The 15,429-nt window shown below is 47.8% G+C and overlaps 1 long non-coding RNA gene across 1 annotated transcript in view; it reads right to left on the minus strand.

Moving 5' to 3' along the window:
• The window catches only part of LOC135015667 (uncharacterized), a 30,682-nt gene extending 17,983 nt beyond the window's left edge, over positions 1–12,699 (minus strand). The window contains exons 1-2 of the long non-coding RNA XR_010213914.1: positions 12,497–12,699; positions 12,201–12,358 (exon numbers count right to left, since the gene is read on the minus strand). This is a non-coding gene — a long non-coding RNA (uncharacterized LOC135015667). The remainder of the gene's footprint in view (positions 1–12,200; positions 12,359–12,496) is intronic.
• Positions 12,700–15,429: the final 2,730 nt, after the last annotated feature.

Below are 15,429 nucleotides of genomic sequence, written 5' to 3' on the forward strand. Positions count from 1 at the left end.
TTTAAGAATAGAGGTAATAGTTAAAGTATAGACCAACACAGGTTTGCCTGGGAGATAAGGCAAAGCCAGTGGGGTACGCGGTAGATGATCAGGGATCGTCTACATTGATAAAAGTATATTGTGTTACGGTGGATCTTTGCATTGCGTACACGTGTCTCTAACAAAGACTAGCATACGAAATCCAAAGGCCGACGCACGCAGCGTACATTACGCAACGGAGCGTCCGGTTACGCCCACGTAGCTCAAATCACGAAAAGTTGAATTTTAGCGCAAAGCGATAATTAACGCAAAAACGATAGTTAGCGCTAAGCGGTAAATAGCGCAAAAAGGCGATAAATAACGCAAGTCTATTTTTTGGAAAATCTGAAATTTAGTTTAACAGATCCTGCTCCTAATTGGTAACACAGCTGGGCTAAAGAAAATTTCTGCGCAGAAATAGAAATAGAAGCAAAAGTGTACATGTGTTGAGTGAGTGTGTTTTTTTTTTATCACATAAGAGGTAGAACAAAAAAAGAAATCGGGTACTCGTAAGGGACATACGTGTAAGTGACATATACGGTGGCTAGGGAGGCATCCTTGGTTAAACATAATATTTGAGCATTAGAGTATAGCGGACCAGTATAGAACAAGACCAGGAGGTCAGACCAGGAGGTCGTACAGAACAAGACCAGGAGGTCATAAGGAGACAAAGAAGTCCGCTATAAAGGTAAGAGGCACAACCCCGGGGGTTGGTGCAGAACCCATATAGGCCATACAAGCTCTGGCTGAAGGAATTCGCAGTCGTAAGTTTCGATTCCATTGGTCTTTCCGTACATAAACTTAGTTGTTTGTGTACTGAACGACTGGACCGCACGTAAGTGTGTGCAGTAGTTAGTAATCTGACCTAGTACCATTAGAGTAAAGGGGTCACAAACGCTATCTGTACACTCTAACGTGATTTGTGTAATTTTTTATTTTAAGGGAAGTTCGCTGGTCACTCAGGAACTATCCAACAACCAATACTTGCTGGGGAACGCGCCCCAGTAAATAAAGGTTCACAGGGGCCCTGAGTTGGGTACCGCAGCTCTGGATACAGTGATTGCAGTACTGGCCAACGTGGGCGAGAAGTGAGTGGGGTACTTGGTAAACCGCCACCGCCAGCCTGCCCAGGACATCTTGGTTTGTTTGTAAGGGTTCGCTGAAAACCTTGATATAAAGATCAAAGGAGTAGTAAGCAACACCTGCAGATTATGGGGGCCAGTTGTTCAGGTAGGGGGCGATCAACCTCGGTTCGGGTTGATTCAGAGAACCGACCAGCTGGGTCGGCAAGATACATCATGTGTGAAAAATACGGAAGTCACACAGAGGTTTTATGTGATGAATGGGAGAGAATGACTGTACAAGACAGGGACAAATTCCCAAGAATAGGTAGCTTCAGCCCAAGGTGTTACAAAATTTAAGGAGGAGGATATGTCTCATTGAACCAACAAAGAGACGAAGTAAACATTATGATTATTTACAGTTATGGCAACAGGAGGGTGAATTACAAAGAGATTCAATTGACTTTTCTGACTCTTATCTTGAGGGGAGAGATATGGCAGCAGGGAGGATTGTGGTTGCGGAGAAAAGCACAAGGTTGAACAATAAAAACGCTCTTAGCAACTGTAGTATAGATTATAAGAATGAGTGTAATAAAGGTAACAATGATTATTGTAATACTGTTGAATGTACAACTATTAACCTATGCAAGTTGCACCCCATGTCAAACTTCCCTCAGGAATACAAACAAGAAAGTGAGCCCAGAACAATGTCGACACCTCTTCCAGAAGCCATCCTACAAGACATCCAGGTGGACGCGACCAAATTGGTAAAGGCAATAATCGAACCCCCTAACGGAGGGTCAGGTGAGGTCGTGTCCACAGGTACGTACAATGTTTCATATCACGCACAAACAGATGTACCCCAAAATGTAAGACCAACACAGAATGATGTAACTGAGTTCGATCTGGCCAGGGTGATCTCAGTCCCCAATGGGAAGACTGACGATCAGGGAATCATTCCCGTCAAGGACAGTGCAATGCGCTGTCTCTGGTCCCGGACCGAATTGAGATCAATTATGTCGGAATTTCCTGATCCTAGGAAAAATCTAGCCAAATGTCAAAGGTTTATTAAAGAACTAGGAAACGCCACAGAACCCACCAACAAAGAGTGGCAGACAGTGCTGAGGGCATGTTTGCCCTCCAGTGTTGACCCTGCAAAATTCATTGCTGATTGTAAATTGGACACGGAGGTACCTTGTATGGAGGAACACAATCAGGAATGTATTAGGCAGATTAACCGACAGTTGGGAATATATTTCCCAGCCGCTGTCAAGTGGAATGACATTTTCTCCATAAGGCAAAACGAAAGGGAAAATGTTTCTAATTATTTCAATCGAGCACTGCAAATAGTGGCTAGAAACACTGGGATCGCAGACATCAAGACAAATGCACAACATAAAGGAATAGCGGTTAAGGTATTAATGAATGGTTTAAAGGATGAATTAAAAACAAGGGTACAGACCACCAACCCAAACTGGAGAGAGATCTCGGTGGCCGCACTAAGAGAGGCCGTCATTAATCATGATCAGAATATCACCAGATACAGAGAGTCACTAAGAGATAAGTTATTGGCAGCAAATATACAGGCCCTAACCACAAGACCACCCCAACAAAAGCCCCACACCCCTGCGAGAAATCCAGATATGGAAGTCTGTTACAATTGTCATAAAAAGGGACACTTTGCCAGAGATTGTAGATCAAAAGAAAGACAACACCATAATCATGAAATCCAAAGAATCAGGGAAGTACAGGGGAAACGGTTGATGATGATGAGCATCCGAGCGTTTGAGGAGGCATCAAATCAACCAAAACCTCAGGTCATTGACACGTGGAGGAAGCCCAGGATTTGTTATCATTGTAGAAGGGAAGGGCATTATGCTAGCAACTGTAACAGCCCACATAAAGTTAGACCCCCTAGACCAAGAAATGAGCAAAGTAAGGACACACCAAATTATAATCAGAGATCCGACAGGAAGAATTTTGGGCCACACCCATAATATATAGTCAGGAAAGGTGATCATTAGGACTGATGGTAAGCCTGAGGTAACGGTTAATAAATTGGGAGGTCATTCACTGAAAGACACAGGAATGACCAGGTGAAACGTTGTAAATGTATCAGTGAAATGTTTTTTTTTTCTCTCTCTCTCTCTATCCCCATCTCTGACGAGTATTGGTAAGAATTCACACATTGCATACCCACTTGGTCCTTGCAGAAGTCTACCAAACCCCAGCATGACCTCCGCCACAATGTATTTCTGGCCAGATACAGACAGTGGAGTAATGCAGGTGCTGGTGGGGAGGGACTGCTCAAGGAGACCAGTAGACACATAGATATGACAGCCTAATAAGTCTGACAATGTTTTTCTAATGCTAACAATGTTTTCTTAATGTTGACAATGTTTAAAAATGTTTTGTTTCTCTTTTCTCATTGGTGGTTATTGTCGAGTTATGTAATGTATATATGCACATGAATTGTTCTCTATCTCTTTTGTTTTTTTTGTTGTCTCTCTCTTCCCACTCATGTTTCCATGGTTTAAAGATGGTATGTCACCCCTCAGTTGGACCAATGGTAATGCCAGATTTTTTTCTCCTTACAGAAAGATCGCCGGTTAGGAAGGAATATTGCATCACCAGAATGTTCGTTTGGAAGACTGAGAGACAGCACCTTTGAGAGGACAGCAGAACAAGAAGAACAACAAGACGAGAGAACTTATTATCGTAACAAGTTCTCTCCCCCTCAAACTGTTTTCTTATACCCCCTTTACAAATTTCTTCTTTTCTCCTCCTGTAAGATGGACTTGCCCCAAGAGACTGTGATATGGATTTTTCCTGTTGACCATGATGTTGACCAGAACAGTCTGTTTCGGTGAGAGTACCAGTGAGGTCGAGAAAGGATCCAGAAAGGTCCTGATGGCTGTGACGGAGGTGTAAATTTCCAATAGCAACCCAATCACCAAGCAAAGGCGAGTACCGGGCACGATCTAACAACCATGTTATCTGTACACATTTTCTTTGAAGGATTGTTAGTTCAAAAAGAAAAACTGTATCTGTAGGCTCTGTGACAATGGTTGAAGATGGATGCATAAAGAAATGCCAATCCAGTCTTAATATCCATATGGACCAGCATCCATTGAGTGACCATCACTCCTTAGTGGGTAACGTGTTAAATAAAACAGATTGTTGGGTATGCTCTCAAGTACCTCAGGGTCATAGCAAATCAGGGCTAGTACCATTTCCTTTAGCGATAGGGGAGGTACTTGAGCTAAGTGGTGGGAGACCGGTGGACCGGAGGTTTAACATCTCCAGCCCTCCTAGTTTGAAGCTCCACCAATACCATGTGGATAGGTCCCTCTTATGTTTTAATATCTCCAATCCCCGTAAGCCGGGAAATTGGGAAGTGTCATGGAGCAACCTTACCATGACCTTTTCGCATAGAGCAGATAGAATGCCTACAGATACAGAGCTTGTACGCCACATAGCCAGTAGAGGAAAATCTTTCCGGTATCGATATACCTTAGGAAATAGGATTACTAGAGTTGGAGAAGTATCACCAGGATACTGTGCACATATCGTACAAACTGATACGTGCATTAAGCAGATGGAAGAATTAGGGTCAGGAGATTTCACCTGGAAGGTTTGTAACATGGTCATGTCCTTCTCCGTCCCTTATGTTCTCCCCGATGACGCATATTTCATATGCGGGAGAAAGGCGTACAAGTGGCTTGCCCCAAACTCTGAAGGATTGTGTTATATTGGAAAAGTATTGCCTGAAGTGATGACTGTTACACATGACAAAATGAAGGACATACACCGTGGTGCCCAAGCTCCTTATACTCACACTCATTACGAGCACCGAGTTAAAAGACAACTGTCAGAAAGGTTAGAGCATCCGGCCTCTGATCTTATCCATGAATCCACCGGGATTCAGGTTCTGGTGGCGTTAGATTTCACTCGCACCGCTCGAGGAGTGATGAATTATAGATACATTTCCGCACTCGCCAATTTGTTAGATAATATCACTGAAATGTATGATGACACGTTTAGATACACTGGAAGAGAACTTCAAGCCTACAAAACAGAACTAGTTCAGCATAGGATGGTTCTTAATTATCTTACAGCAGTAACAGGCGGATATTGTGTTACATTGGCAACACAGTACGGCATAAAGTGTTGCACGTATATCACAAATAGCACCGAGGATCCGGTAGAGGTCATAGACCAAAAGATGGACGATATTCTCCAATTGAAGTGGGAATTTCGTCGAAAACACAATCTCACCCTTGCTGCTGTAGGTAATGAGCTGACTGGTTGGGTGTCATGGTTGAACCCGCGAAATTGGTTCTCCGGTTTAGGAGACTGGGCTCAAGGAGTCATAATGGATGTTGGAAAGTTTCTACTATGTATCTTGGGTGTCGTTATATCGATTGGATTGATATTTAGATGCGGGCAGGCTTTAATGAGGTGCAAACAAAGTACAAAAGTGATGAGCTTGAGGAGTGAGGAAACCGTAATTAACCTGGATCTGATTTATGACCCAATGATAGAAACCAGGATGTGATGAAAATGCGATTATACGGTCCGTTTCTTTCACCTGTTTTTCTGCTTTTCTCCAAGATACAACGACCCCCTTGGACGAGGAAGTTGACGAGACGCCATACAGACAACAGACAAGCACCAAAGATGAAGTTTTGACAACCTATGATATGGACACTTGATGAACTTTGCCATGGATCCCCAGTTTCCCTAGTATTTTTAAACTCACGCTAGCCCAACATTTTTTTTTGTAAATCTGATGGCACTGACAAAGCTATTTGCTCATGCCCAAGGAGCAATACAGCGCAAAGAAGACGACTCTCAACAGATACCGAACACAACTTCAACAACAGATGTACATTTCCCTGACATAGAATACCATTGCATTTTTCGTAAGTGTTCTTTATCTTCATCTCTACAACCCTCAGGTAACGACACACATAGACGATAGGGAATACAGGCACAGATATCAGCAACCACATACCTCCCCCATTCATGTATCATCAACTAAAATGTGCATCCCCATTTTGTTACAACCACAGCCGAAATGAGCTCGGTAGAGTTTGACAGCCCATCCACAGACCCTTAGTACGGGATAAGAAGGAATTCAAATGTATACTTCGCAATACTTCGAAGCTTGATTTACCACACGTACGGCACGATGATACATGACCCTCCAAACATGGACTCATACACACATGCTTCTGCTTTCTCACTAGGTCATACCCTCTTCACACCTACTCCACTCTTCTCCCCTACCCAACCATGGAAATGAATTAACCCCTGACATATATTTTTCTCCTTTTTGAAATGTTTTAGAAGGTGGCAGTTATTATTGACTGCCAAAGGGTGGACTGTCAAAGTCAGAAAAATATCTCTATGCACGTTGCCATATTTGCACCGCACACTGGTCCGCGCTGCGCATGCGTACGCTCTCCCGTGAAGGCGCATACCCGCAATAGCGTGCACCCGCGGGCGCACGGTATGCGTATTTACGGTAGAGTTTATGTAGTCGTAGCGTGCGACTCATTCGTTACACATTTTCATAATTAATGTAGTTTATAGATCATGATCCCTTTGATAGTTTCTGAAAGTTTGGTTAATATAGAACGTCCCTGAACGGAGGAATCCCTCTTTGTATTGTACGAAGGGTCTAACAGGAATCATATAGCAGTGTTTGGTACCCATCGGAAGAGTATTTAAGTAACAATATTCCGGTGTTGGTTTGGAGCGTATTAATCGCTCGTGCGGATAGTTATGGACATAAGAAGTTTATGTCCATTTCTATTATTTACTCATACTCAAGTATGCGGCGGGAAACCCAGTTTCCCACCCACCTGAGCTGTTGGAAATCGTCACAGCCCACCTGTATGAATCAACCTATGACCTCTTGTTATAGTGCGAAGCCGAATTCCTGTGTCCAATGGACGATCAGATTGTAGGGACCATTAGATTGCATTGTGTGTGGGGCATAAATAGGCAGGCCGACCACATCCAGCTCTCACTCTTCAACGGTTCTCATTGCTGAAAATCGGGTGCTGGATGTCCAGGCGCATGCGATCGTTTCCCCTTGTGCGTAAGTTTTCTCTCCGTAATCATTGTCTTACTGTGAGCCAACTTCTCTCATCTCTCTCTCCATCTCTCTCTCTCTCCTTTCTCTTTTCCCTCATATCTCCCCTAGACTAGTATTGAATTGTATTAGATAGTATTGTATTTTGGTTAGGAAGTATCTGTTATATTGTAGTGTATCATTTGTACTGTTATCCCCTTTTACAAGTATATTAGATATAATACAGTTAATAGGCTTTGGACCCAAAACCAGTATCTGTGTATTTTCTATAGTATTAAGTGTTCACTTGAGCGTCGGTGACGCTCAAGCAGCTTTGTAGTTAGTTAGGTTACACAAGGTTGCACTTACACCCTGTATTCACATGAAGGTATTCTGTGTATTTCATTGATAAGGTTTATATGATAAAGGTATAGCGTTGTGAGCGTCTGCGCCGCTGGTGATCTCCTCGTGGTCTCGAGCGTCCGCTACGCCATAGCGAATCATTACTCTTGTCATAGTCAAATAACGTGTTGTCCTGTGATCTCTGGGCCGTGAGCGAACGTGACGCTTGAGCGTCTCGCCTACGGCTGAGCGATCTTTACGCAACTAGCGTACCCTTACGGTACTTCTTAAGTAAACAGCGTACAGTGTTCTTAGACTTCATAAAAGGTTGTTTATACGACAAAAGAATTTAGCATTGTCAGCACGTTAGACACTTTGCGCCAGGCAGAGCACGTTAGACACTTTGCGCCAGGCAGAGCACGTTAGACACTTTGCGCCAGGCAGAGCACGTTAGACACTTTGCGCCAGGCAGAGCACGTTAGACACATTGCCTAGCCACAGACGCCTAGCGGGAACACTATATGATATGCTCCCCAGCCGTGCCAGCTACACATGACATGCCCCCCAGCAATGCCAGATACATAAATGGCCACACAGTGCCAGATATGTAGATACAGAAAAGCCCCCACAGTGCTAGATAAATGCCCCCACAGTGCCAGATAAATGCCCCCACAGTGCCAGATAAATGCCCCCACAGTGCCAGATAAATGTCCCCACAGTGCCAGATAAATGCCCCCACAGTGGCAGATAAATGTCCCCACAGTGCCAGATAAATGCCCCCACAGTGCGCCCCACAGTGCCAGATAAATGTCCCCACAGTGCCAGATAAATGTCCCCACAGTGCCAGACAAATGCCCCCAGTGCCAGATAAATGTCCCCACAGTGCCAGATAAATGCCCCCACAGTGCCAGATAAATGCCCCCACAGTGCCAGATAAATGCCCCCACAGTGCCAGATAAATGCCCCCACAGTGCCAGATAAATGTCCCCACAGTGCCAGATATATGCCCACAGTGCCAGATAAATGCCCCCACAGTGCCAGACAAATGCCCCCAGTGCCAGATAAATGTCCCCACAGTGCCAGATAAATGCCCCCACAGTGCACCCCACAGTGCCAGATAAATGTCCCCACAGTGCCAGATAAATGTCCCCACAGTGCCAGATAAATGTCCCCACAGTGCCAGACAAATGCCCCCAGTGCCAGATAAATGCCCCCAGTGCCAGATAAATGCCCCCACAGTGCCAGATAAATGTCCCCACAGTGCCAGACAAATGCCCCCAGTGCCAGATAAATGTCCCCACAGTGCCAGATAAATGCCCCCACAGTGCGCCCCACAGTGCCAGATAAATGTCCCCACAGTGCCAGACAAATGCCCCCAGTGCCAGATAAATGCCCCCACAGTGCCAGATAAATGTCCCCACAGTGCCAGACAAATGCCCACAGTGCCAGATAAATGCCCCCACAGTGCCAGATAAATGCCCCTACAGTGCCATCCATAAATGCCCCCACAGTGCCATCCATAAATGCCCCCACAGTGCCATCCATAAATGCCCCCATAGTGCCATCCTTAAATGATTCACCCCCCCCCCTCCAAATACCTGCGGCGTTGAAGGGTGAGTACTGCTGTCCGGGTCCGGGTGCTGGCGGGCGGGCGGCCGGGCGCGGGTGCGGGCGGGAGGGCGGCCGGCCAGGAAGCGTCCAAGGCGCTTGTGCGCGCTATGTGCGCTGCGCCGGCATCTGACGTTAGATGGCGGCGCCAGCGCGCGGCGCCCATTAAGGGTGGCGCCCTGCGCGGCCGCTCTATTCGAACATGCCTAGAGCCGGCCCTGGCTCTGACCATCTAGCCGCACTATCACGGTGGGGCATTCTCCAATTAGATCCGAGGAATGGGCGATATCCACAAAGTCGTCTCTGTTCCTCGCAGTTTTGCCCGCAACTGTAAGGGATGTTAGTTTAAAGCCCTCCTGCGATCGCTCCGGTGGCGTCGGGCCTCCGGACACTCCCGCGCGAAGTGTCCCGGACGTCCACACTTCCAACACGTCATATCCCGGGGTCCCCTCCGTCGGGTGTCCTCCGTTTGTCTGCGCGGCTCTTCCCGCCGGCGCAGGCGTTGAAAGGAGTCTCCCCCTCCTTCTCGGCGTCCCCGGTGCTGCCTCCCGTACTTACGTTGCGGCTTTCCGATTGTTCCACCCGTCGCTTCAGTTTGGACATCTCTTCCTGGACTAGTAGGAGGGCATTGGTCAGGTCCTTGATGCACCCTTCCAGGGGACTGACCTCTGGCTTGGGGGACGGTGGTGGTGGCTGGGCCTGCGCCAGGGGTTGGGCCTGCTGGAGAGCTATGACGCAGGACCCAAATTCCGCATCATGGTCCTTGGTCAAGGCCCTCTCCAGCGCGTCGGGGAAGGGCATGGTGGGCTGAGCCTCGATCTTGTCCAGGAGGTGGTTTCGTAATTCTTTATTCCTCAGCCCGGCCACGAACCGGTCCCGGAGGCCAGAGTCCGTGTCTCCGGTCATCCATTTCTCATCGGGACGAGCCTTGATCTTCTGCGCGCATCTCTGTAAGGCGTTGGCAAACTGGGAGATAGTTTCATCCTCCGTCTGGAATCGCGCAAAGAGGCGCCTCCGGAGGCCATCCGCCGTTGACCTCTCCCGGTAGACTTCCTTGAGGATCTTGTATACCCCGTCGAGGACTGTCCTCTGCTCATCCGGTCGCAGCCTCACGGTCTCCATGGCTTCTCCTTGGAGGAACTGTAGGGCCAGATCCACGTGCGCCGAAGCGGGTAGGCGGTGTAGCCGGATGATCGAGTCCAGCTGATGCTTCCACTCCTCGAGGGGCATGTTCCACCCATCGTACCTAGACAGAAAATGGATGGCCGTCCCGAGGGGCAGACCGGGCCAATCCAGTGCTGGGTCCGGTGCTGGGAGCGACATGGCAGATCCTGCCGACTACGCCAAATGTAAGAGACCTGGCGGGTATCTGGCGCGACGCTGCCGGTGCACGCGAGTACAGTTACTCACCTCGCGCCCGCTACTGACTCTTACCTACGGTACACCAAACAGACTAGAACAAGTTATCCTCACCGGGTATATGCTGGTCCCCTTGATGGTCCGATGTCTTGGTCTCGGCACCTGGAACAAACTTCAAACCACAACAACAACAACAACAAACGGCACCTTGCCTTCCATAGGGACCTACCGGTGGAGGGCCAGCGAACAGTCATGGGTATTACACCCCGCAATGTATATAGTGCACGACGGCGCTCGATGCTAGCGCGTAAGCAAGATGATGTGGACAGTCTATGGAAAGGTGAACAGTGTACAATGATAACAAACACGGTGGTACAATGGTAAACGGTGTGCTACAACGGGTGCGACGCACACCCCAGGAAACAATGGTGGGCCTAGCGCCCGCTGCTGCTCAGGCCTTTGCCTGCCTAACGGTGGGGGGGACAATTGGGGGACCTAGCGCCCGATGCTGCTCAGGCCTCGGCCTGCCTGACTGTGGGGGACAATGGGGGGCCTAGCGCCTGCTGCTGCTCAGGCCTCGGCCTGCCTGACTGTGGGGGACAATGGGGGGCCTAGCGCCCGCTGCTGCTCAAGCCTCGGCCTGCCTGACTGTGGGGGGACAATGGGGGGCCTAGCGCCCGATGCTGCTCAGGCCTCGGCCTGCCTGACTGTGGGGGACAATGGGGGGCCTAGCGCCCGCTGCTGCTCAGGCCTCGGCCTGCCTGACTGTGGGGGACAATGGGGGGGCCTAGCGCCCGCTGCTGCTCAGGCCTCGGCCTGCCTGACTGTGGGGGGACAATGGGGGGCCTAGCGCCCGATGCTGCTCAGGCCTCGGCCTGCCTGACTGTGGGGGACAATGGGGGGCCTAGCGCCCGCTGCTGCTCAGGCCTCAGCCTGCCTGACTGTGGGGGACAATGGGGGGGCCTAGCGCCCGCTGCTGCTCAGGCCTCGGCCTGCCTGACTGTGGGGGGACAATGGGGGGGCCTAGCGCCCGCTGCTGGTCAGGCCTCGGCCTGCCTGTGGGGGGACAATGGGGGGGGGGCTGGCGCCCGCTGCTGCTCAGGCCTCGGCCTGCCTGTGGGGGGACAATGGGGGCCTCGGCCTAGCACCGGCGTTGGTGGTGCAGTGGGAGAAAACACGGTGGTGGTACCTGTGGGAGAAAAGGGGCCTCACTGAGGGCTTACTTGGTCCACCCACGTCTGGACATCCGATGCCGAATCCTCTGCAGGGCCGCCTTCGCTGACCGCGCCGATAACCTCCGTCTGCTCGCCGTCCGAAATGACTCTCCTGTTCCCGGCGCGGGCGGGCTTTTGAAAGGCCCGCCGCCCGGCCCTCTGGGATGGGTGACGCGGCAGGTCCTCATTGGCCAGCCGTGTCGCCCCGTGATGACGCGCCACAACACGTGGGCGCGCCCGCTGCTGCGGCGGGCGGCAGCGGGGGGGGGGGGGGCCCCGGACCGGCAGTGGGGGGTGGCGTGGGTCGCGCCAGCACTCCCACAATGGATTCTGCTGGAATACAATGAACTTGCACCCCAGGCAGATGGACTGATAGTTTAAAGAGTGCCAATATACCAAATATATATATATATATATATATATATATTAATTTATAGCATTTTTTATTGCTTATTAAAGGACTATTAACTGTGAATAAGTGTGCATTTGTGCTTTATACTGCATACAGTATTTTACCTTGTACTGCCAAAGGTCCATCCCATTATCTGATGCATCCTTCTAATGCTGGTGATTGAAATGTCCAGGTCATACTTGGAATGAAGAATTTTTTTATTTGTGAAGCAGTACGCTCATCATCCTCATGAGCTGGTTCCTCCACAATTTCTTGTTCTCTCCTAGAATACAGTATGAAAAATATGAATTAATGAACAGCACAATGACAGGAAGATAAAATGTTTCTTTCCCTTTACTATTACAATAAAGTTTACTACAGTATACAGTAAGTTAGTTAAACACTACAGTTCTGTACGTACCATGTGCATTTTGAAGGAAATACTTATCTGTGCTGTGTTGTCTCGAAAGCATGATAACGCTCAGTTTGTAACCTGACTATAATGCCACTTTCCTTGAGCAATGCTTGTATGTCTTTGATAGTTTTATTTTCTTTTTCCATGTTAGCAATTACTGCATGTTGCTCATAGTTTTGTTGATAGTTACTGGCATGTTGTCCAACCTTAACTCCTGTGTGGAGAAAATACATTTGTGAATACTGTATTCAGGTTTAAAAAATGTACACATTTGAAATTTTGCAGGACAAATGATATGCTAAAATTATTACAAATGTTATTAAATATAAAAAACACATACTGTACATACACAAAGAGCACTGCTTACACAGGGGAATGTATTGGTTTTATGCTAAAAGCAAATACATGTTTACTGTACTTGATGTTCAAATTTAAGTACAGTATACTGAAAATACCACATCAGTGTTATGGGCTGCAATTAATTATTGCCCTGTATAAAACAGTTGAATAACCCTCCTTGGCAGTGCATGGGCCCTGTGAGACTTACAGTATAAGAGATGACTGACCTACTGTACAGTACTGAGGGTTCCAGCATTGCACGTCACTACACAAGTATATAACTATTTACTGTACATATGATCCCCCTGTATAAATAGGACACTCGGGGACATGTACTAAGCAGTGATAAAAGTGGAGAAGTGAGCCAGTGGAGAAGTTGCCCATGGCAACCCATCAGAAATGACGTAACATTTATAATTTGCATACTATAAACATATACAGAGCAGCTGATTGGTTGCCAGGGGCAGCTTACCCATTGGCTCTCTTCTCCACTTTTATCACTGCTTAGTACATGTGAGTTACTTGTGAGTGTTGTTCTGTATATAAGCAGTAGTGGCTGCTAACCCTGTGCTGCAGCGCTGACCACACATTGCAGGGTACAGACAGCACATATATATGTCAATGTTCTATGTAATATATGTGCTGGCTGCCTTTCCCAGGGATCAGCCGCCGCCCGGGCACAGCACTCAGCTTGTCTATCTTCTATAAGTCTACCCCAGGTATTTTTAGTGATATAATATAGGAGTTCCTTGAAACCAATAAGGTTTTTAATAGGAACCAACATGGATTTGTGAAGGATAGATCATGTCAAACTAACTTAATCGGCTTTTATGAAACAGTTAGTGCGAACCTAGATCAGGGTAAAGAGGTGGATGTAATCATTTTAGACTTTGCTAAAGATTTCAATAGAGTACCTCACATGAGACTAGAGATGTGCACCGGACATTTTTCTGGTTTTGTGTTTTGGTTTTGGATTCGGTTCCGCGGCCGTGTTTTGGATTCGGACGCGTTTTGGCAAAACCTCCCTGAAATTTTTTTGTCGGATTTGGGTGTGTTTTGGATTCGGGTGTTTTTTTGCAAAAAATCCTGAAAAACAGCTTAAATCATAGAATTTGGGGGTCATTTTGATCCCATAGTATTTTTAACCTCAATAACCATAATTTCCACTCATTTACAGTCTATTCTGAACACCTCACAATATTATTTTTAGTCCTAAAATTTGCACCAAGGTCGCTGGATGACTAAGCTAAGCGACCCAAGTGGCCGGCACAAACACCTGGCCCATCTAGGAGAAGCAATCAATCTCTCCTTGCACAAACTGGCTCTACAGAGGCAAGATGTCCACCTCCTCCTTATCGTCCGATTCCTCACCCCTTTCACTGTGTACATCCCCCTCCTCACAGATTATTAATTCGTCCCCACTGGAATCCACCATCTCAGGTCCCTGTGTACTTTCTGGAGGCAATTTCTGGTGAATGTCTCCACGGAGGAATTGATTATAATTCATTTTGATGAACATCATCTTCTCCACATTTTCTGGAAGTAACCTCGTACGCCGATTGCTGACAAGGTGAGCGGCTGCACTAAACACTCTTTCGGCGTACACACGGGGGGGGCAACTTAGGAAAACTAAAGCCAGTTTGTGTAAGAGCCTCCAAATTGCCTCTTTTTCCTGACAGTATACGTACGGATTGTCTGACGTGCCTACTTGGATGCAGTCACTCATATAATCCTCCACCATTCTTTCAATGGTGACAGAATCATATGCAGTGACAGTAGACGACATGTCAGTAATCGTTGGCAGGTCCTTCAGTCCGGACCAGATGTCAGCACTCACTCCAGACTGCCCTGCATCACCGCCAGCGGGTGGGCTTGGAATTCTTAGCCTTTTCCTTGCAGCCCCAGTTGCGGGAGAATGTGAAGGAGGAGCTGTTGACGGATCACGTTCCGCTTGACTTGACAATTTTCTCACCAGCAGGTCTTTGAACCTCTGCAGACTTGTGTCTGCTGGAAATAGAGATACAATGTAGGTTTTAAATCTAGGATCGAGCACGGTGGCCAAAATGTAGTGCTCGGATTTCAACAGATTGACCACCCGTGAATCCTGGTTAAGCGAATTAAGGGCTCCATCCACAAGTCCCACATGCCTAGCGGAATCGCTCCGTTTTAGCTCCTCCTTCAATCTCTCCAGCTGCTTCTGCAAAAGCCCGATGAGGGGAATGACCTGACTCAGGCTGGCAGTGTCTGAACTGACTTCACGTGTGGCAAGTTCAAAGGGTTGCAGAACCTTGCACAACGTTGAAATCATTCTCCACTGCGCTTGAGTCAGGTGCATTCCACCTCCTTTGCCTATATCGTAGGTAGCTGTATAGGTTTGAATGGCCTTTTGCTGCTCCTCCATCCTCTGAAGTATATAGAGGGTTGAATTCCACCTCGTTACCACCTCTTGCTTCAGCTGATGGCGGGGCAGGTTCAGGAGTGTTTGCTGGTGCTCCAGTCTTCGGTACGTGGTGGCTGAATCCTGAAAGTGGCCCGAAGACAGTATCTCTTGCACGCCCCTGTCGTTTAAAAAAAAATTCTGCACCACCAAATTCAATGTA

This window comes from Pseudophryne corroboree, chromosome 1, assembly GCF_028390025.1.
Source record: "Pseudophryne corroboree isolate aPseCor3 chromosome 1, aPseCor3.hap2, whole genome shotgun sequence".
Classification (NCBI taxonomy): domain Eukaryota; kingdom Metazoa; phylum Chordata; class Amphibia; order Anura; family Myobatrachidae; genus Pseudophryne; species Pseudophryne corroboree.